Here is a 23,803-nt window from a genome sequence, read left to right on the forward strand (position 1 = left end):
GGACTTCAAACTATCTGAATATATACAGGTCACGATTTCCCATCTTTCTGCCTAACAATTTCTCCCTCTAGACTTGGAAAATCTGAAGAGGTACACACAGTTTACCATTTATAATGCTGTCTACTTGCATCCCATTCTACTCCAAAAAGTGTCAACAAGAAATTTAGTGCTATCTCTTAATATAAATGCAGCCATACTAGTAAACTGGAACACTGCCTCTGTATTAGAGGGTGGACTGACTTAACTCTCCATTTTATACCTATACTTTTAAATCAGTATACAGAGCATATTAGAGCTGTAGAGAAAAAATAATTTAATTTTGTTCCCTGACTAACCACTCTGCTGAGGTCAGTGCAGAGCACAGAGCAGGAATGTTTCAAAAGCTAGTAAGTTAAAAAAAAAAAAAATCTGATGTTCACATTGGACTTTGTATCTCTACTCCCTCCCTCTCCAGTCTAAGCTAAATGTCAATAACCATCTTGTTCAGAGGTAGGTCAGAACAGTGGATGAAATATCTATTTTAGCCTAGATGTTACACGGCTTTTTGAAATAGTTTCAACCTGATGTTTTTCCAGTCACTCAAATAAAAACATCTCCAAAGCTTTAAGATACAATGGGACCTAGTCAGATATTAATCCGCAGCAGCTTAGAAATATAGCAGTCAGTTAAAACATAATTTTTGTTTACAATTTTTGTTGTTACAAATATTGTTGTAACAAGTTACTGTTGTTCTCCAATATTTTCAACCAGCTTAATGAAAATACAGTAGAACCTCATTGTTTCACACTTGTCACTGGGAGATTCAGCGTACATTTCTTCACTGTGACCATTTTACAACATTCAAGCACTGAGAGTTAGCCAGGATGATGCACTTCAAGATACGCTCTGTTCTTACCAGTGGTGAGTTATAATTCAGCTTTATTTCCTATCCTGGGATGTAAGTGTACTGATATTTAGTAGGAAAAAAAAAAGTCATAAAATGAGGTAGCACTGACACTCTCTTTGCTGGAATGTGGACAGATCCTGGGCTTAATTTTAAAGGGTGGCTTAGCAAGATTCTACTGTAATCTACACAAAATGTATAAAACACGAACCATTTCCAGAATGAGGCCACTAATTTTGCCATTGGCAATTAACAGTGAGAAACAGCAGTTAAAAGCAAAAACACTCACTTGATTACAGAGGTGTTTTTGAGGCAATAAACTGTGGGAAGAAGTATAAACACACAGTCCTCTCATCCCTCCTCTTTCTTTTCCAGTATGAGTTTAGGTGTCTCTGCTTCCTGTATGTACTATTCCCCGAGGAGAAATTTCAGTCTGTTTTCTTAGTGGGGAATCCAAACAAGTCCATGCTACATTTGAAGATGGGGACAGCACTGTAGAACAGTAGGATTACAAGTTTCCCATGAGTCATAGTCATGACAGTCTGATGTCCAGATGCCCAGATTCGATACCAGGGCTTCTCTTCTCTGAAATGGCTGGGCACAACATGTCGTTCAGATTCACTTCTGTGACCTAGGAAAGGGACAACAAATTTATAAATTAGTAATATTTTGGGTTGCAATGCTTCAGAGACCTAAAATGGTAATTTTCAAATTACCATAGTAATCAAAAGTGTTTAGCTGGCAATCCTTTGTTCAGCATCAATTGGCCAGCTTTCAGAAGGAAAGCAGATCTGAATGCAGTTGTGCATTTAAGAGGTGGATTTATATGGGTGCATAGCTGATTTATGGAAGGTTTTACCACTACTTGTGAAATATGAGGTACAAATGGCCATTAGGACATGCAATTAAAAATTTGTATTCAAGTAATTTTATCCATGTGAATCTGGACACTTTGAAAAACTAGTCAGTGTTTTTATTTTGAATGTACTTGCAAACTATCTGTTTATTAACACACATTTACTTACCAATCCCAGAATCTGCAAGATGCTAAAATGGTATACAAACATAAGCCCAGTAGACAGAAGAGCCCACCAGAAACTGGAGAGTGGTTCTGGAGTGTAGACACCTTGAAAAGAAAGGAATACATTAGTATTCAGCTGAATTACTGTGTCCAAACACTCATGGAAAATCCTCTTTTCTCCTCTAGATGTTGGGGTATCTGGTTTTAGCTGATAACCTAGAGACTCCTGTTATAGTAATTAATATTTGAGAGCCTTATTTCTTACCTGCAGCATCCGGATCAGTTTCTTCCCTCCTTCTGCTCCAACATTAAAATGTACAATATATTAGCACAGTAAGCTTGCCTATTTTCCACCAACACCAGTGATTTTTACCTCATTTACCTAATTTTTCCTTCTAACACAGAAGTACTAAATGTATCTAAAATACTGTAACAGCATACAATGGAGTCTTCGAAATCAGGTTATTTTTGTACTCAAACACCTGCTTGTTATGGGAGCTATGACTTTAGCATGTACAGAACTAACCCAGGCAGTGGCAATTACTGCACAGTGCTGCATTAGAGTGTAGCTTGATGGCCATTTCCTATTTCATCGTTGGTTGACATCTACTCAAGTAATTTGCACTGATAGTGCATAGAAACAGAAAACCTTTATAAAGTAGTCAATCCATCAGTGACAGACCGTGCTCTTAAGTGAAAATTGCTGTGGAGATACTCTCAAATATACAGTATAAGCAATTAATTTTATATTCAGTAGACACCACAGATGCCTCAGTATTTCAGGGCTCTCCTCCTGAAAACGAGTTTTGGCAATTTAGTGAAAAAACACAATGTCACATGATGTAGAGTTCACCAAAGAAGTAATAATACTCTAACAAAAGTACCCTTAGATGCAAGGCTATTTTTAGAATTAAGTATTCAAACATATGGCGAGAACAGAAACAGTTTACAGAGTTGTCAAAGTCTTACTAGCAGACATGTTAATAAGATATGGGGAAAAATATTGCTTTCCTTATGACTTTAATAACCTAGGGGGACACACACACACAAAAATGCACACTGTCATGGTGCTCAGGCTCTGTAAAAAGTTGTATACTTTCAGACAATTGTAAAAAAAAAAAATACTGTCATTTTTATCTGCCTTTGCCTGCTCTCTGCCCTGTTAGATATTATCAAATGTTGATAGTTATATTCATTACTCAAAGGATGCCTTATAGCAGAGACAGGCTATACTGATATTACCCTTCACTAGCTAGCACATTCAGCAATAACCATAAAGATTCAATAGACTTCAGCATAGGCTGTACAAGCCTATTGGGACTGAGAATAACTATGTACATGTGTAGGTAGCTATGACAGTACTCACTAGACTAAAGCTGGTATGAGTATGCCCATGTACAGTATCTTATGAAGATAAAGGCAAAATAACTCCTTTTACCTGCTTCACCACACCACCATTTAGTCATGCATGCTCTCTGTTTTTAAATCACCAGAGGACTGCTTTCTCAATCCTTATTGCCCTTTTACAATTCTTTTCTGCATTTATTTTTCTATAATTTTGGCTGTCATGCCAGGTAGCTACAGTAAAATCAATGTAATTTAAATGGAAATTTCTGAAAGTTACAATATTCTTCCCAAAACTACCTACACTTTACATTCTAAAGCAGTAGAGCTATCCCTTATCCACTGAAAATAACATAGCGGCTCTGTTCCTAGTCAACAGAGAGCAAGAAGTTGGTTGTATACTTGAATGACAGCAGCGCATATGCACCCCGTATGTCACTCTCACTGTGACTTTAATAAGCAACAACATTGTTGTAATTTTACCCAAAATACAATTGCACACCATGTTTTAGTAAGCAAACTGTGGCTTGATGCAACCATGACAAATATGAGCTTCTGTGAAAGCGTAAGACAGCTTATAGGATTTCTTTTCCAGTGGCTGGATGAAGATCAGAGGAAGCGTCTGAACTACAAGCAAAATCCAAACTTAAAAGTGAAGTTCATACGAATAATGGAGTCCTCTATAGTTAAAGGGAGAAAATTCAGACTAGTCTAATACTTTCTAACATACTTAGCAAGTATGATCTAAGAACTGAGGGGTATCCTATTTACAAACCAGTACAGAAAGCTTCACTTAAATAGCAATGGTATTAGTTAAACTCCACTACCTGAAAACATCAGTAAGATGGCAGATACATGACACCACCTTGCACATGGTTTTTCATTACAGATAGGAAGAGAGGAAGCAAGTAGCCTTGGTGTCAGAGTTTAAGTGACCACAGCTCTATTACCAAAGTACCAACTTTAAGTGACCTGGTCAAGCTATACGTAAACTTTTTGTGCTGCCTCCCTAGCTGTAAAGAAAATGTCATTTGACTTGCAAAGTTTTTCACTGTTGTCTTTGCAATTTTAAGTGCATTTTTAACCTAGATGCAATACACAAAATAATATTTAAATAAGTTAAGCTCTCTAAAACAGCTCCCAGGAACTGGTAGAGTAGTGCTATACCATATTTGTATTCACCTGAACTCACCCGGTTGACATTTACTTATGTTATTTCAGAAGTATTGTATAAAGCCTGAGAACAGATGGTACTAGACTAAAGAGATGAACATTCAGAAAAGCTAGAATTCAGAGACCTTGATATCTGGGGGACAACTTAGAGGCCTACATTGTTTCACTAGGCAACATGTAAAACACTAAAATAGACAAGTGATCCTAGCTATGAAACAGGACTGGAGGAAGAACGCAGCCTTTAAGAGATTAAGTAAACTGCCCAAGATTACAAAGCAGAGCAATGGCATAGTTTGGCTTTGAACCCATGTTTCTCGTATTCAGCTCAAACAATCTAGCCAGAGAATTGTGTTTCAGCAGACACTTAGGAGAGCTGTTCAGGTTCTTCCAGCTAAGAATCTTGCACTACAACATCCTCTTTTTTTTCCTTGCAAAATTTACATATATATATATATATATATATATATATATATAAAATATATATATAATGACTCTCACACTCCACACTGACCTCACCAAATAATAGAAAATTCCCCTCACTTGCTAGACTTCACAATCCTGAAAACAACAGTATGATATTCAGTAGTGTCATTATCCAGACATCAAGGGACAAAAAGGAAACAATGACCTCCGCACAGAAACATTTCAGAGGGAGCTGGATTCCCACATGTGGTTTGGGATACTAATTTTAAATTCATACCTGGGATATTTTGTGAGCATTTCTCATTAGACAAATAATCACTATAGATTTTATAACTCTGCAGTACTGCTATTCAACAGATGACTGTTTAACAGACCAGTGTGAACTACTTTCTTTAGCGCAGTCTGTTAACAATGGCATACAAAAAGGAAAATTGAGATCCAGCTGAGTGGTTGTTTGAATGGCCTGTGGTGGGTTTGTCACAAGCTATTTGCTGCTCACATGGGAAATCAATTTCAATATGTAGCGGTGAGCTTCACTATTTCTCTATCACTAAGGAGCACAGGCAGTTCTTATATGTTAAGCACATTCAAAAAATTTAATCCAACTGCCAGTCTGGCACTAATCTCATTCGCAGAAATGCTCATGCCCCAGACAGTTGAGACCATTCCAGATCAGGGTCATCCAAGTAGGCTATATATTTGCTCTTGGGTTGAAATAGCATGGTAATGGATATTTCAGTTTAAACTTTATTATTTCAGTAGCACTGTTAGGAAGGACTTAATATGGATTCAGGAGATTTGGGTTCATCATCTGCTTCTGCAACAAGAATTCATGTGACCTTGAACAAGTCAAATAGTTAATTTTGTTATCTAGGAAATGGAAGTGTGGCTTTAAAATCTAAAGATCAACATCGGAGAGAGACTAAATTTATTTTAAACTGACTTTTTCCCCCATGAAGTCTTGTGCTAGTTCTAGTGTCCTTACTAATTATTTATTTAAACTTCTCAAAAAATAGGCTGGTGAAAATCTTTATGGAATTTAACAGAAACTAATACTTCTTTTGTATTTCCATAGAAGCATAATGTAGTTGAAAAGTACTCTTCTTTTGGTTGCAAGTGGAGATTTATTTTTTTCCCCTGTCCAAAATACAACCAAATCAGTTTACTCTCTCCACAGTGTGGACAGCCTGCATTTGAATTGTGAATTTTGCACACCCATTTTAACAAAGAAGATGCTGGAGACCTAGCTCCCCCTGCAGTCTAAGATGTCTGAACCATACGATGACACTGTGTGACACTGCAGTGACACTGATACAAAGGCCTCTGATTAAGCATAAAGGATATTCCTGGACCTTCAGGTACATCTGTTCATACATCAGATTGCTCCTTAAAGTGCCCCCCCCCCCAAAAAAAAGGGGGAAAAAAGGGAAAAAAAAAAAAAAAACGAAAACCAACACCAGTATGCTTTTCTGTTCCATTAAATTATGCTGGAGATCTCAAACCGTAAGAAAGATTATCACCTGAACTCTACCGCTGAGGAGTAGCCACATATTAACTCTTAGGCCATACCCCTGAGCAGTGACACCATTTGCTCACAGCACTTAGGAAATAACAATGCCATTTTGATTAAATTTCAATATAATTTGAAGCTGTGAAATCAACTGCACATGTGATCTTGTCAAATCCATCCAAAAATCTGACCACTGATAGATTTACTAGCTTAAGGACCAAGACAGTCAAGAACTGGTTAGACCTCTGAGGTTGATGCAATGTAAGCCAGATTTTTTTTTCCATTATGTTGAAAGTGTATGGCAGGCAAAATAAAGTTTTCCTGAACACCACTGGAGGTCTCTAGTACCTTGATCTCTGGAGGTCAGGTTAACGCACTCCTGAAACAGTGGTGGCAGTTTGAGACATTACAATTCCCCAGCTGCCTAAGCCTTCTTCCAGCAATCTCTATCCCAGTAGCAAAATACAGTGTACTTATCTGAGCATACTTGCATGCTTCGTAAGACCAACTTAGTTGTGACTGCAGATGAAAGTGGTTTGAGGAGTTTTCAGTGAAGGGGTGGTTCCATGGTCTAAATCAGTGCTGCACTGGCTCCTGTCTTTTTCTCCCCACCCTGGCAATTCACTCATTGTGCCTCCCTTTTGCCAATCCTAGCGCTCATCTGATCACACAGTAATACAGTCCAGGAGCTACAAAAGCATCCATACTTTTTTGAAAGGGAAGAGAGGGTCTCATTCCCTGAGGGGGATTAAAAAAAAAAAAAAACACAGTGACCATATCCAAAATTCTATATCTATCCTATAGCTGGGCAGTCTGATTAGTGCTTTTTCAGGAATGCTGCTTCCTGCCCAGCTCTAGAATATAATTTTTGACAAGCTTCACAGGTGATACAAGGTGAGATTCATCCAACAGGAAAGCAGCCAACTACAGGCCTACTTCACGTAGGAACTGCACTGAGTTAAAATCTTCTGTGCTGACCTGTTACATCTGCACGCCATCTATTTCACCTGAGAGCCTTGTAGTGCAGTTGAGAAAGATCTGAACCACAGTACATGTGCATTTGTTTTGTCTCAGTGGTATGTGCATGCATACATGCATATGCACGTTTGGAAAGGAAACATGTTAGAAGGGGAAGAAAGGAAATTTGTATTCAGCCAGTACAAAGGGGAGGGAGACAGAGGAAGAGGGGAAGAAATCTTTATTCCCATGGGGGAATATATCCTTGAGCACTGAGCTCTCAGTCAGTTTACTGTGCAACACTGAAGCCTGAGCACTGATCATGTCTCTAGTACAGCAGTTTGATCCTAAGCATGGTGGAACCCCCAAACTGATGAGAGGGAACACCAAAGGTGATTCTGCCAGTGCAACATGTCCTGTCTTCACCACTATAATGAATAATGGGGAATTCAAAAAGAAAGAGAAAAAAAGGATTTATCGTCCTCACTGTCACCCAGTTTCCTGTCCAAAAGGAAACACTTCAACACATAATTGAGTCTGTGTGCATGATTAGGATGATACTTGATTAGCATGTCAACAAACTCAGTCATGCAGTTCTATCTAGAGTAAGCCTCAAGCCATCTCTGCTTCAGGTGTTTTGCTCAACTCACTTGAGAGAAATATTAATATTGTGATAGAGATCCTATTAAGGGAATCAGTAATATCGATAGGCTTCCAGTAAAACTGAAGTAGCATACTTCTTCACATCCTATCCATTCCTTTTCATTTTTCCATTTTTACTACACTTCAGTAACTTCTCCAGATTATTATCTATAGATTCACTGATGGAACTTTCTATCATAAATATAGGAATAGAGCTGCTATCAATAAATATAGAGCTGATCAATGTCCACAGAGCAGGCTGCACAAGATATGATAAAGGGTATCATCTACTCAAAGTGCTTTTAAACAGAGGTGCTATTGAAATGACAAAATACTAACAAATATTTTTAAGCTGAGTAGTTTTTCCATCAGCAATCATAGATCTAGTCACCTGTGGCATCAGCCATAACTTACTACAAGAGTTCACGTGTGTTTTGCTAATGAGGTATTACAGTCAGTCAGGTGACTAGGAGCCAACTGCGTAAGAAATTGAAAAGTTAGTTACATAGCCTAGGGCAATCCCAATTGATACATTTAGCCAATAAAGTTTGGGTTTGAAATTTCAGTACTATCATGTCAACATTAGGTGGCAGCAAATACCTGGGAATTAATAAAGGGCAAAAATTTAGACCACCACATTAGGCTGCAAAGGATGGAGACAATGCACAACACAAAGCCCTTCAAACTACAGATACAGTCCCATCAGCTCCAGATAAAAGGCACAGAAAAAACAGGAGAGCATTTACTTTGAAATTCAAAGGAAGATCACAGGTAACATCCAATGACGAATGTAAAAGCAAAGCAAATATATATCTCAAAATGATACATCATTTGGGAACTTCAAGGACATCAAAAGAAGTGATATGGTAATATTACAAGAGTTTGATTTGTCATTGCCTACAATGCACTGCATGGCTGTAAACACTATTGTTTCCTCTCTGCCTTCTGTAATGATTAGGAGTTTATATAACTTCTGTTTTACTATATCTTTTAAATTCTGGCAAGCGGTGCTATCAAAGTTGCATCAAAACGAAATGTGGCTGGCATATTTCACGAATAAGAGACAAACAGAACGATCTCTGAATTACTGTACTTCACTTTTTCTTTGGATCATTTACACTTAGCTTCACTCAATAGTCAAGAACAAAAAGAGGGTTACAAACATAGCGTAGTAAGCGCAAAGGATTGTAAGTGGCTGCTGCTGTAAAATACAAGAGATTCACGAGAATGAAACAGGCTAAGTTTGTTCTGAGCATTTGCTAAATTATATCCCACTGCTTGGCATCACACCCCTAGGTTGTCAGTCGAAGCTTCTGAACATCTGGACTATATATTACGAGCTTCTATTTCCTACATGAAACAATGCAGCTCTGCTAGATAATGCGGCTGAGGGCACATCGACGCTAGAGGGGGACAGAGCATCACACCAGATGAATACATACTACACTACCTTCTAAGGGGTGACGATTAGAAAAACCCCAGTCAGTGCAATGATTTAGGATTCCCAGACTTACTGCAATATTACAGTAAAATGGATGCAAGATAGTAATACTGTTTGAGAAGGTAGCAAGCAAGCTAGCCTGTTTTACTAATGAGTGCCACTACAATTCATTACAGCTTCAGAATTCCAAGAAATTATCTAACTAACTGATTAATATTTACCTGGGATCTAATGATAAAAAGAGATCTTTTCAGCTCAGTTTAAGGTGCAGTACTTCCCGAGAAACATCCAAGAAGCCAAAAGTCTTGAAAACAACATAACCCTTTGGGTGAAAGACCATCTTTTTATGCCCCTAATTCAGCGCCTGACACTGTTACCCAGGATGGAACTCCAACATACCACCAGAAACTGTTAAGTAACAACAAGTAAGAGTAATACATATTTTAAGAAAAAGAGCAAAAATCTGTGGTAACCGTTAGGCACATCTTGTTCCACTGGAAGGGACCAATTCAATATACAAAGGGCAAAGTGCCAACCTACCTCCTTTCCGCAGCAGATAGATGGGCACAACGTAGAGCATCACACGCTGGATGTAATAGATTTCCATTTCAAATGGAAGCTGAGGAATAAGGAAAATTCATTATTAACAACTGAGTCACAAGGAACCATTTTTAAGAAGGAAAACTTCTCCTTATGCCCCGCAAGAATCCCTTCATTTAAGTTCTTTTGTCACCTGCGTGTATTAACAAAGGGATGAGAGACATTAATGGTCAGTGCTTTGAAAATGCAGCTATCTGTACCCATCCCATCCTCCTTGCCGCAAACACGATACAGTGCTTCGAGCAGAGAATTTAGAAAATTAGCCAGAAGCACAATAAAGGAGGAATAACATAAGATAACATAAGCTCGCTCTCTTCCTTTTCCTTGTTAGTATAAATTACCAACAACGATGCAAAAAAGCAAAGTAATCAAACACTCCCCATATGGCAGCAGCCTATTTGCAAAAAAAAGTTAACTGCTAGCTTGCAAGTGATAGAAGTCTATAAAGCAGGTATTTTTCATTACAACAATTTTAAAATAAAAGTTACTGCTGAGAGAGCCTGTGCAAAAATTTTCAAGAGACCTGATTTAGAAAACTGTACACATGTGACAGACACTACCGTGCTTCTCTTAAAACCAGTAAAATTCAAAATAGATGAACACCAGTCAGTCTTCAAGCTGCAGAAGAATACATACAAACAAGTTACGTGTTAGTGGTAAATTAGGTATTCCTCACCTGCTAACATCATTTGAGAAATTACTGTTAGTCATTTGTGTGTTTAGTTGAATTCATGTTACCTCTTAGAGGTCAGACAGACTGCGCTAAAATAATACTGTTCTAAAAATAACCCGAACCGGAGCCCAACTAATTCCAATTCTAGTTCTGTATGAGTTAGAAAAATTAATACACTGTATTTGAAAGTTATTCCCGTCTCCTCTAAGTGTCTTTGTCTATACCCATTTGTTCGGAAAAAAAGTCTCAAACTAGACCATAACACATTTAAAATTGAACAATGGCAGGAAAAATTAAAATCCAAAATTCATAATCCAAGTTATTGTTGCAGTTCACTTAAAAGGCTGAAGAGACATACTTTTCTGATATATTTCAGATGTGAAAATTGGACAATACCCTCACTTGAGTCTGAAATCTCACAGGAGTAATGCAAAGCCAAATCATTAGCCTTGGTTCAAATGCAGACTCATTTTAAAGCCCAAAGTGACTCTGGATGCTAGTCTTACTATCATGGCCTGTCTGCTCAAAAACAAACCCCCAAATAAAAAACCTTCCTTTTCTGTTATTGTCCAAAGATATTAAAGTCATAATGTTGAAACAGAAACATCACAAAAAATTCTGCATCAGCAGAAGTCAGAGATTGAAACAGTTCAGCTTTCTTCCTAAATAACAGTCAATAAACAGCAGATAAATTCTACAATTTTTTTAATCCAATTTTGAATTTAAAAGCCATTAAACCCAACAGCTGGATTCTGGCATCCTCCAGCTGAATACTTTAAACACTATCAGTGTCCTGACTGCAAACTCCAACATGTGCAGCCAACTCTTGGGAGACAGTAGGCTAAAGAATCTTCCATACAAGCTGTTGGGTTAATTTACTCTAAGTATTCTGTATCAAAACATAAAACCAACCAAGATAACAGTATGCAGAAGCAAGAACTTCACAGAAATTCTGAAGTTTCCTGACTATTAATCTTTTCTTTTGTCTCCTGTATTACCTGTTGAAAGATACCTAGGGCAAAATAAGGGAATCAAACAAGAATATTTGAAGAGAGGCTAACGCAGCTTTAGTAGCGAGAAAGGAAAACCTGTACCTCTCCCAACTGGAATACGCACACTTCAGAAACAATAGCTCCTAATATAAACAATACAGCATGAGGCACTCAATCCCTGCCAAGGAGCATGCTCTAATATCCTGTGGTTTCATGTGGGCTTCTGCACTCGCCGAGTTGTGAGGGTCAGTTACACAAACGTTACACTCAGGACACTTCTGAGAACAGAGTAACAGTTGTTTTGCTGCAGTAGTGTTGACAATGTTTTTTTTTTGTGTAAAACAAAACATTTTTTTTGCTGTGAAAGATTGATTGTTCTGAAGCCCAGCTAATTATGCAAGTGCATTTCCTGGTATGGAACTGACAACGCAGACTTCTCTGTACAGCCAGGCACTCAAGCTGTACAGCCAGGCCACAATAAAGAGAAAAAAAACAAACACAACAGATTAACTATAAAGTTGTACAGAACGACTGACTCACCCAGCTCTAAAGGTCTGGTCTGTAAGTTGTTTTATCAATAAACACTCATTCACAGATAGCAGATAGGTGCAGATAGTGGAGACAACATAGAAAGGATCACCCATCAATCCAGGATTTTAAAAACCTCTTCACGAAAACAAATTAGCAGTTTAGAATGTGATCACATTTGAGATATCCAAAAATCAAAGCAACACTTATTCACAGAACATAAAGGAGGTCAGAATACTGCCTCCTGAGTTAATTCATCTCATAATATTTGATGGTATGCAGTTGCAAAGGCCATGAGTATCTAAATCCAGACTGCAACAAATCCTAAAGTAGACCCTCGCCACAGGCCTCAACAGACGTGTCTTCTCCCATCAGATGCCTTTGGTGGAACGCAGCAGCCACTCTCAAGAGCAACAAGTATTTCCCTAGTAACAGACCAATGTATTGATGATATATTTCTTTATCCACACCTGTCCCCAGATTCGGGAACACTGAACGTTCGTTATCAAGATGGACTACTCTGAACTCTGTATATTAATTTTCAATCGGTTTGCTGGCTGTTTGCCCTAAACTCCTCTCTCCCTTGCAGGCTGCTAGCATCACTCTTCCTGCATTTCACCTTGTTTCCCTTCTCAGGGCATTAAAACAAGTAAAGGTACAAGACAAAATGACAAATTATCCATTTCTTCTACTAACTCATATTCTAGGCTCTCTCCACAGTCTAAATGAATACAGAGTACAGGCTACCCTGCTACTCAAGATAATAGGTTCTTTTCCTTTAAAGGTTGCTACTTGAAGAAAAATCTGTTCATTGTCCATTCACTGGTTTCAACATTGGTATAAAATCATGCTGTGTTTCAAAACACAGCCTAATACTGACATACACTATTCCTCAAACACGCACACAAAACCCAGAGTACTATGTTAGCATATTTTGCAATAAACATTCAGACTACTCAGTTTTTACATTTTCTGATGAAACTTCTGCTAGAAGATGTACGATGTTTTGTTTTTTCCAGGAAGAGTTCAGCTCAAGGTAGCCACATCTGCTGCTTGCCCCCGCATCAGCCCAGTATGGTGCAGATTCAAAAGGGCCACAATTCCCGGGACACTTGCTAAGGGCTCGCTGGAGACGTACCAAGAATAAATAGCGAGCAGACAGTAAGCTCTCATCCCAGGAACAGGTGAGTTATGTATAACGGCCTAACTAAACCCTTAGCAGCCACTTTTATTGCTTGTGAGACTGTAGAAAAGAGAAACTATGTGATGAAGGATTAGAGCTCACCTCTTTCTTTTATCTCTGAGCAAGAAAAGTCACGGCCATCAACGGCAGTCCTCTGAGCACATGATGGATGCCTCAACTTAAACCAGCTATTGCCCTGAGGAAACAATTAGGTCTTTCCATTGACTGCACTAAGATTTAGAAAAGGTCTTCAAAACCATAGAGCTTCGAATAGAGTTGAGCCCAGAAGTCTAATATTTAGATGCGAGTTCCTCCCTGCCCCGCAAAGCATGGCAAAACACTAGTCTAAACTCGCTTCAGCTCAGCTGGTTTCAGTGGGAAGGGAGGTTGCTACTTTGCTCTGTTTTCTGAAAGTAGTATTCCTCCCTCTGCTAATTATTTATGCCTTGGTTTTATATTTGCAACAATAGCTCAAGCACTGTGTTGGGCAAGAACTCTCCCTCCACCATCCTCTACAAAGACTGCAGGGTATGACAGAAAAAGGAACAAAAGTAATTCAGCTCTGCCCTTTTCTATAGCACACCCAGCAGGCAGGCTAGGTGTCTGCAGTAAACATGGAATGGCATTCTGTACCAGTAGCTTTCCTAGACACAGTCAGTAACCCAGATTCATAACTTAAAATTAATGACTAGTATCCTAGACGGGGTCAGTAATCCACAAATAAGCCGCAAGCAGATTTTTTTAATTTAACCTGTAAAGCAAACCACAGTATATATGAAATGGGAGAGGGGGAATCTATATAAAGCTGTACAATGCAGAAATCATGGGGCAAACAGCTACTAGGCCCATGTAACAGATGTTGGTTACTTCTCAACACATTCAGGATAGCAAGTGACTTATTTGGCAGAGGAGAGACAGTTGCTGGAGGAGTTTAAGAGAATCATCTCAGGACAGACATGAAGTATTTAAAAAGAAAAAAAAAATCCAAAACAAAAACACAAGTGGCCTTTGGAAAACAGATTATTTCCAGTCCTGCTAAGACTCATTTCTCAAGCAGACGTCCAAACGGCAAGTAGCCAAGAAGCTGACCCACGTTACACTATTGTACTGTTCAGTACCGTATTATTCAGCCAATTCTACAGCTCAGGCACCAGTTTGTCCACCTGGCATAGATCAGATAAGGGATTCCCACATACCTGAATGGGGCGAAAATAAAGATATGTTAATGTTGGCATTGATGCCAACAGCTAAGCCACTTAAAATAAATGAGTACCAGGGCTGGAGCTAAGTATCAGGCACCCATCTGTGTGGTGTCTGTGCTAAGGTCTAAACCAGTTTCCCCAGATTTTATTTGCAACAGTTCCTTTTCTGATATTTTCTGATATTCTGATATAGGCAAAAAAACCTAATCTCAACTTCAAGTAGGCATCTGCCATCTTCTACACAATCCAGTCAGTAGAGAGAATTATAATATAACCCCTTAAGGTAGCATTAATTGATTAGTTTTATCCAATATTATCTAGTTCTCATTTTCAATTAATCCTGTTAGGGTGGGCATATATACACAGAGGGAGAGAATCAGAATCTGCATCTGCTACCAGAGGGAAGTGTTAGCATGCACAAGCACAGTCATGAGATTTATAAAGAGAGTCCGTCTGTGCTGAAGATTAGTAGAGTCGAGACATGGTGGAACACAGGACTAGGAATAATACCTTGCTACAGGGATGGAGGGGATCAGAAACATAATGAAACAAGAACAACAACTATATTTTTACTAGTATACAAATGCCAGAAGGTCCAGCTAGAGCAAACCCCCAGGATTCCAACTCATGACATACCCAAATTCTGCTACTTTGAGAGGGAATTTTTTTCTTGGCCTGTCACTACAGAGATGAAGCTGACCAAGAAAGTTAGGACAATGCAGTTGTTCAATGCACTGCTGAGCTAAACTGTAGGCATTTATTTTAACTTTTATTACTGTTTTCCTTATTTGATCAGTGCTAGATTTGATGTTTATTGTATCTCATAAAAAGGCATTACAGTCTCCTGGTCACTCAATTTGATTATGCAAACCAGCACACATGTAATGACTCTAGGGACACAGTCAGGCATCTGTAGAATTGAGTCCAAGATAGAAGAGTTATATGTGCACAAAATACTAATTTCAGAAAGAGTATTTTTTACTTCCTCTACAGATAATACTGGCACTACTTACCACCAGTATAAGGTAAATTTGCATTCCCAAATAAAAGTGTGACTGTAAATTGCACTTACACACCCATACCATTTTAACGTACATAGCCTCGATACGTGTGAAAGATGCAGAATCATTGGCTTTAGTACGAATAGCAGCCAAAGCACCACCTTTCCAGAGCCCTGGATGTCTAACCATACTGTTATTTTCACTTACGCCAGTTAGACTTAGACAATTTAGAAATGACAACATGTGCTACCATTACTTATTCCATTTTGCTGTGTAGCTAACAGGCATTCGGGGCAAACTTTTTACTACAGTGCATTGTTACCTTAACAGTCAACAGAGATGCAGTTGGACATTATCATAGTCCCTAAAGACAGAGTGCACTGCAAGTATTGCTCAAAGTATGATTCTATTCCTAAAACAGATTTAGGCTGTGTACCTCTCAAGGCAAATAGTTCTAATAATACTGTCTAGCAACTTCTGGAAACATTAAAACTGCACCATCTCTGTGTTAGCCGAGACAGTAAGCCCAACGCCTCTAGGACATGTCTTATTTTTTACTTTATCTATATCAACATATTCAGGACATCAGCTTGCAAACAAAGCTTTAAAACCAGTAGAAATATTTTCCTTTAAAATTTGATTAAGGCAATATGTTCGCACACATGCTCATACAAAAACAATTACTCTCCAAACACTTCACTGGCAGCTAAATTAATTTACTTGCACAGACCTGGTGCCACACATTGTTTTGCGACTTATTTGAGAAACTTTTAACGGGGTTCCTTTCCAACCTTTGTGAGGCTTAGGCTATCAGGACCTACACTGTATTCCATGTAATATAGATACGGAGTTAAAAGAGATCTTGCACTTGTGTATTTCTTCTTACACCTTTCTAGGCTCCTACCCGGGAACCTAGCAATCTGATTCCCTTAACATTTTCTTCTCTATTTACCTGGAAGTCTTCAAAAATTACCCTATTTTCCATGTGATTGTTAATGCTAATCAAGAATGTTTTGTCTCTTGAGAATGAGAGAACGCTCTCCCACCTACCTGCCCAAAAGCATGATCTCCCTCCCCCACTTCTAAATGAGTAGCTGGGTCAGGTGTCCAACTTCTCATGCTCTTACTTTCTGCCAGGCACTATACATTACAACCCTTTACAGATGTAACTAGGTATACAAATTTTTGTATGAACCATGTATACAGTAAAATATATGTCTTAAAATATCACAAAACTGAAATAAAAAGTTGAGGCATAAAATGATGACCATTCCTGACTGAGTCAAAAGCTTTTCAGGAAGGTATTACAAATCAGAGCAGAGGAACAGAGAGCACAGACAAATTTATTGCACTTTTTTTTGGAACTTCCTACTAAGTGTTAAGAGTTATTCAGTGCTTTCAGGAAAATGTCATTGTGGATATTTACAACGACAGTTATAGAGCAGAATGCACGTCTACCAAGAAATAATTTGGGCCAAAGCTGCAGTGCTATAAAACATCACCCATATTATCTTGTGCCAGAAGACACACAGAAAAGAGACTAGCCTAGCAAGCAGCTGTTAAGCCAAAAATATCCTAGAGCTGTATGTATTCCAAAAATATTTGCTCTTGGACGTAGTCCTTTGGCTCCTCTATCTCTAGAGAAGGGCAGAATTTTATACGAGTAGTCTGTATTTTTCCTGTTTAATCACCACTGCCCAAATATAAGTGAGATCTATAATAATATTAGAGAAAGTACAAGTTAATGATTTATTAAAATATTTCAACATGTATTATTTTAACCTTAACAGGTTACTCCTAAAAATCCAATAGAAATCAGAAAGCTACCTAATCTGAAACAGGAAAAGTATTCTATTATCAAGAAATTCTATTTGCATTTTTGATTTAATGCCATTTCTATTCAGCAGTAACTAGTTTTAATAAAAACAATTGCAAACTGCAAATAAACATTTCTAGTATGAAAAAGAATATGTGTAGTTACCAGATTAGGAAGGACAAAAAGACTAAATCTTGAAGGAACTCTAGGCTTATACTACTGAAACCACTGAAATCTGAGAAAATGAGCAAGCATGTGCGCTTATATGTATATATACGTACGCACACACACACCCCCATATGTGCATGCATAACAACTCTTAAAAATAATTCTTAGAAATATTTTATCCAGCTCAGATTCAGGACAACTTTTCTTAGCATTAATTCTCGACAGGTTTGAGTATTACTAGGGACACCAACAGGCTAATTTTTCTTCCAGAAGACAGGAATTTTGTAGCAGTTTTGAAAACCTGGATGAAGAAACCCTGCTGTGCCTAATTTGGGGGGGAGAGCAGGTGACAGACGCCAACAACACTGGGCAAATTCCAGGCCTGAGGAATCTCCCATATTCATGTGTACCCACTTCTAGTTTTTTAGTCTCCCACTACGTCATTTTAACCATGGGCCACATGCTATCCTGAGAAGCCGCTTTCAAAGCTATCACGTTCACTGTCAGTTTAAAGATCAGGGTGGAATGGACAATGAACTTTGTTCTACGCTTCCACTCTCCACATTATTAACTCTCCACATGGAAGTTTTTGTGATTGTGCTTGTAAATCAAAGACTAGTATTTTGGATCCATTCTAGTGACCTGTACCAGGAATTTACAGCCTGGTAAAACGGACTGAATTTTCCTAAAGCCAAATATATTTACTCAGCATTCACTTTGATCATAGGAGGGCTCTTATGTGACTTCACTCAGGAAAAAAGCTTGTTGTTGGAGGTAAATAACTTGAAGCAAAAATCTAACTCAAACCATCATTTGTAGGACTAATAGCTGCCACCAGGCTGAAATAAAGACTGTATCTATAGCATATTCAAAGGCTTAAATGATGCTGACCGGCATACATCTACTAACAATCTAGCTTGCTTCAGTACCGATAACATTGAAACTGGCAGCAGAGATTTCAGCACCAACTATACAACTTGAACCCTGACTATGTCCTTGTATTAGCAGCCTACACAAATTGCATTGCTGCAACTTCACTGGTCTTGTTTGCCAAAGTTTCCTAGACTAAGCCCACCCCAGCTACGATATGATGCTACAACTACATTCCTGAATGCACTTGCTGCCACCCTACAAAAGGGTTTAGACTTTAGAATTAACCTAATCATGTGAAAGATATAAACTATTTTTTTGCATTAACTTTTTTCCCCACAATCAATTTACCCTGTAAAACACAAGGACAAAAGGTACGGCAGCGTAGCAACTGACGTCCAAAAGAAAACACACTTGACAGCTCCATCTCACAACGTAGCCATTCTGAAGTCTAAACTTTTTATACTTAAATTTTATTTATAGTTTTATATGCATCTGCTTGAAAAGAAACTAGTTCTTCAGTTTCAGGCATTCAATAGTGTTGTCTCAGACATCATTAAAATAATACTTACAAATAAAAAAAATGCATTTCAGAAAGCAGTTTGCTTGCTCCAGCAATGTAGAAGAAACACCTTTTAGACAGCTTTACAAAAGGGTCTGGGATGAAGAAAGGCAGCTACTTGCAAGTGTTAGTAATCTGACTGCCATATTCAAAACAGCAAGTTCTTCACAGTAAAAGAAGCAACTCAGTGATAATCTAGTACTTCAGAAAGATCTTAGCAAAAGAGCTAACTTACCTGCTTTGAGTGAAACACTCTCATCCCATCATTTTCTCAGTGTCTTAGATATCTCTTCAATACACAAATCCAGCAGGTATTTATAGATCACTCCGATTCATTATGCAAATAGTATGTAGCCTGCTGAATTTAATTAAGAGGGAGGAAATACCTGCAGAAACAAAGATATGGGAATAAAGAAGTTTTCCATGAGCAGTGAATTTACATGCAGCAAGAAATTTTAACCATCAAAACTTGCTTAGTATTTTAGAAGTATAGCTCCTAAACCAAATCTGTGTAATTTAGCCACCTCTAAAGACAGCTCAAGCACCTTTCTAGAGAAAGTATTGTAGGAAGAAATACACGAGGAGAAGGAAAGGTATAGTATACTCACCAGGCGCGTGTTAACGACAGGAAACAGCAATGCTAAGAGGGCCCCATTTAACATATGCATCTGCAACCTTAGAAGAGAGATGAGATATTATTTTCACAGATTAGAAATGAAATGCAAAGTTTTTATGTAGTATGTTATATAGTTATGTAGTATTTTATGTAGTGTATCTTTCATAAAAGGTAGCAAGAAATTTGAGAAAATTCTGCTGGCTTTAATTTGAATAAAGCCACTCTTCACTGCAATAACCAGGATAAAAACTCTCTTTAAATAAACTTTTTAATAATTTCCTGAAGTAGGACTGCTTTCTATAATGAGCTTTGGATTCCTAGAAGGTTTTGACTGCCTGTTCATATTAATCCTGTTCATATTAATCCTGTTCATGGTCCAGGCTGCTAAATGGTTGAAATTTTGCTGTTCATTTTGCTTTCAGAGCTTAAAATAGACATTTGATAAAGTTTTTACTTTCATCCAACTCCATAAATGTACATGACATCAAACTAAAGCTTCGGGAATTTGGAAGAAGTCTGATTTTTGAGTCACTTAAATAAAAGAATTATATTTGTAAGGATGCAACTGAGAATCCCAAGCAAAGAACAGGGAAAGAAAGTAGTATTTAAATTACAGTGCTGTATTTTATTTTATACAGCTTTCAGTCATCTCTCCCTGAACCACTGTTGCATCAGGACCTACAGAAGTAAGGTCAGTACTGTTTAAGTCTACTTTATATAAGAGACAAAGTAAAGCATAAATTTCATTCTACAACCACTGCCTGTCATAAACTCTATTAAAAATTACAAAGTTTATAAGTAACTTGGGGCGGGGGAGGAAGATATTACAATTCCAAAACAGTTCTTCAAATGTCATTTATATGTCAGGACGTCAGAAAACAGAAAGGCTCATTCTGAAAAAGAACAAATACTGCAGCCTCTGCCCTGCAACCAGTCCTTTGCAAATGCATAGTAAATCCAGGATTTCCTAGACACCAGACTTACTTTGCACGCTCTCTGAGATGAAGAGGCACTAGTACTGTATCTCTGTATTCAGCCTACTCCCTGCCCAAATAAGGAGCAGCAGGAAAAAGTTGTAGCGAGACAGCAGCACCTCCAAAACAATTCATGAGGCATGCCCCCAGCATCATATTTTCCAGTCACTGCCTAGACTAAGAGAAGAAAGAGCCGAGTGAACTGTCACGGTGGCAACCACAGCCATTCCTGATTATCATTCTGTCTGGGAAGTCCCATGACCCTCCTCACAATATACTAGCTGTACCCCTATCATGCAACGCACATGAGAGAGGGCCTTTGAGAGCAAGAACTCTAAGACTCTATAGGTAAGAACCTATAAAAAGTATGGGCTGTTTACTGGACTCTACTGCACTAGTCCATTAGACCACTTCCTAAAGTTAGTAACAATAAGCAATATTATAGAAAAGATTGCACACATTTGAGAAATACCCAAATCAGTAGGAATCTGCTTTAACTATTTAACTTATCTCCACATTTTAAAAAATAGACCCATACTGTACATATGGCCTTCCATGAAGATCAGCTACTAATTTTTAGTGAAGATAATCAGAAAGTACGAGGCACATGACATACATTTAATAAGCCCATAGGTTATTCTGTAGAAGGACACCTGTGCTCTCATCAACTACTGCGCGAATAGGTGTTGCCTGTGAGACCAAAACCACCACCAGTACAAAAGAAACAAGGGTCAGTGGACTCAGCACCCACAGCTGAAGCCATGACCCTTTTCAAGGTCTCATCATTCAGTCCAACCAGTATGTCTTTCTAACTAAGGGCTGGATGCGTATCTTACTATTTTATGACTTAAGCCACAATCAACTTCTAAGCACACCATGCAAGTAGACAGAAATGCAGCAAGGATGGGGCATTACCTGAAAAGAATCATTGCAACCCGACATGGAGGACAGTCAAGAAGAAAAATCTGAAACATTAGGCAAAAAAAAAAGAAAGAAATTAATGATACAATCTTATTTAAACTCTATTTTGTGTAATTTCCTTCCTCAGTTCTGTATGTGACAGATCACTTCTACTAGAAGAACTGTTTTACAGCAGAGCTGGAAAAGACTAAAAATCATGAACAAATTAAAAGATCTCACATTACCTACATATACAAGGATTTAAGCAGTATGAGCAGCATCTAGGATTCAGCTTCTGCCAGTTCCTAAGAAGCAAATCAAGTTCTAGTCCATTTGAAATTCTCTCATTATTAAATATATATATACTTATATATAGATCTCTCTCTCTCTCTCTCTCCCCCTCTCTCAGGGCTTTTGTAAAGCAGATTACTGTATTACCAATCATTTCACTATTGTAGCCTCTATAGCCTTACTTTGGGAAGTGCTAAGAGGCTTTTATAGACAACCATCTTACATTAGATCTTCAAGACTGGGTCCGGCACTGCTGAAGCAAAGGAGAGTATTGTCATCATAAATGCTTAGTATTCAGCACAGCAGGGACCTTACCATGACCAGAGGATATCTCAGTATCCGCTCTATAGATAACCTTAGCAGTCATCTTTAAATACATTTGTTGCCTTATTTCCATAGAGTATTTTTGAAGTACTGTTTAAATTTCACCAGTAATTAGCTATCTATTTCCTAAAACAAAAAGTAGCCTAATGCAATTTGAGCAGTATGTATTTGTTTCTCTTCGCAGGCCAAACTCCTACCATAAATACGACCTGGTTTAAATCCTTATGTAATAAAATATTGTTGATTAGCAACAATCTCCCATCTAACTTTCACAGCAACTTAAAACACTTCATATCAGCAAGTTTTACTCTGGATAAAAAGAAAAAACTGTGCAAGTGTTCAGTGTTAACCCCCTACCCCCCCTTTTTTTTAAAAAAATATTGTCCACTATGGGGGGGGGGGGGGCAGAAGAATTCCTTCCTAGTTTGGTCTGCTCTCTGAGAGAAAGTATTTCAGTAAAAAATGGATCATGCTTTTTTCTGTTGTTTCTAAAATAAGTGCACAATAGATTATTTCACTGCCAAGCTACTAGTCAACTCATTAAATCACTCCAAGTGAGAATATTTGAAGAACATGTCCACTTTGGGGACAAGTTGGATAAAGTGAACAAACCTATTTCTTTGAAGTGCTACAGGGCATACCTGGCCAGGTAACTGATGGATGTTCAAATTAATTACTAGCAGGCAATGTACTTGCTATAGCAACAACAGAAAGGTTGAAGCCTGCATCATTCTATTCAGCCCTTGTGCCTGAAAGGGCCTGTTATTACCATATGAATAGATGCGCACATTTCAAATATTTTATTTCCAGTGCAGGTTCCTAATATACAGCCATTTATTTCTCTAATCAAATTACTTGTATGTTTTAATTCAAGTCCGTCAGTCTCAATAACAGTTTAGAATGTACACATACACTCACAGGAAAAAAAATCTTTTTCCTTAGTCATACAGAACTCTAATAGAGGCACAGCAAGAAAAAGGCATCAATTAATTTAAAGAACCTCAAGACATTTGCTTAGTGAATGCTCCTAAAAGCCAAGCAGAGTTTCTTTCAAGTCTTGTATTTAAAAAGCAAGCCATTTCTACTCATCAAGGAAGGTTAAAGAGTCAGTGAACACAATGGATGCATGATGACAATCTGCTAGTGGATGCTTTCTTTGCTAAGGAAAAAACAAAAAACCCACAAAATCTTATGTGAGGTCTAGGTATCACCTTACACATTAAGGCCCATATGGCTTCTGGGAAAAGTGTCCAACACTTACTAATTACATTTCATCATTCCGTCATTTGATATTTTTGCAACAGACTCTGTCTACTAACTAAATTAAAGTTTCATCAACTGTGGACTATATCCCTTCTGTCGTGGACCATAAAATTTTCCCTTCTGTGGTCTCTTATAATACCTGTTTTTTCCCATGCTATTTGTATATATTCAAAGTATATATTCAAAAAGTCCAACTTTTTAAACATTCCATGATATATGTTAACAGAAGGAGAGACGGCATTTAGAGTCCCACTAGTTCATTTGAACCTTTAAATTCAGGTATCTTATGATTTCCTTACATTCATTTGAAGTACTGTTCATACTCAAATGAAGAAAATTCTATTCCTCCAGTACAGATTTCATTTTTTTCTTTTTATTTCCTACATCTTAAAAAAAAACAAAAACAAAAACAAACTGAAATGTTTTTCTCTGTGTACACAGAGAAA

The 23,803-nt window shown here is 37.9% G+C and overlaps 3 long non-coding RNA genes across 3 annotated transcripts in view; 2 read left to right on the top strand and 1 right to left on the bottom strand.

Moving 5' to 3' along the window:
• LOC135325895 (uncharacterized) overlaps positions 1–6,227 on the top strand; it is a 6,518-nt gene extending 291 nt beyond the window's left edge. Inside the window, exons 2-3 of the long non-coding RNA XR_010386617.1 lie at positions 751–900; positions 6,022–6,227. This is a non-coding gene — a long non-coding RNA (uncharacterized LOC135325895). The remainder of the gene's footprint in view (positions 1–750; positions 901–6,021) is intronic.
• A 3,608-nt stretch (positions 6,228–9,835) lies between these two features.
• Positions 9,836–20,806, bottom strand: LOC135325894 (uncharacterized). Its single transcript, XR_010386616.1, has 4 exons — positions 20,590–20,806; positions 19,598–19,664; positions 19,225–19,375; positions 9,836–10,013 (listed from the first exon to the last, which is right to left on the bottom strand). It is a non-coding gene; the product is annotated as an uncharacterized LOC135325894 (long non-coding RNA).
• LOC135325893 (uncharacterized) lies at positions 13,221–21,999 on the top strand. Its single transcript, XR_010386615.1, has 3 exons — positions 13,221–13,371; positions 20,244–20,296; positions 21,628–21,999. It is a non-coding gene; the product is annotated as an uncharacterized LOC135325893 (long non-coding RNA).
• Positions 22,000–23,803: the final 1,804 nt, after the last annotated feature.

This window comes from Dromaius novaehollandiae, unplaced genomic scaffold (genome assembly GCF_036370855.1).
Source record: "Dromaius novaehollandiae isolate bDroNov1 unplaced genomic scaffold, bDroNov1.hap1 HAP1_SCAFFOLD_172, whole genome shotgun sequence".
NCBI classification, from domain to species: domain Eukaryota; kingdom Metazoa; phylum Chordata; class Aves; order Casuariiformes; family Dromaiidae; genus Dromaius; species Dromaius novaehollandiae.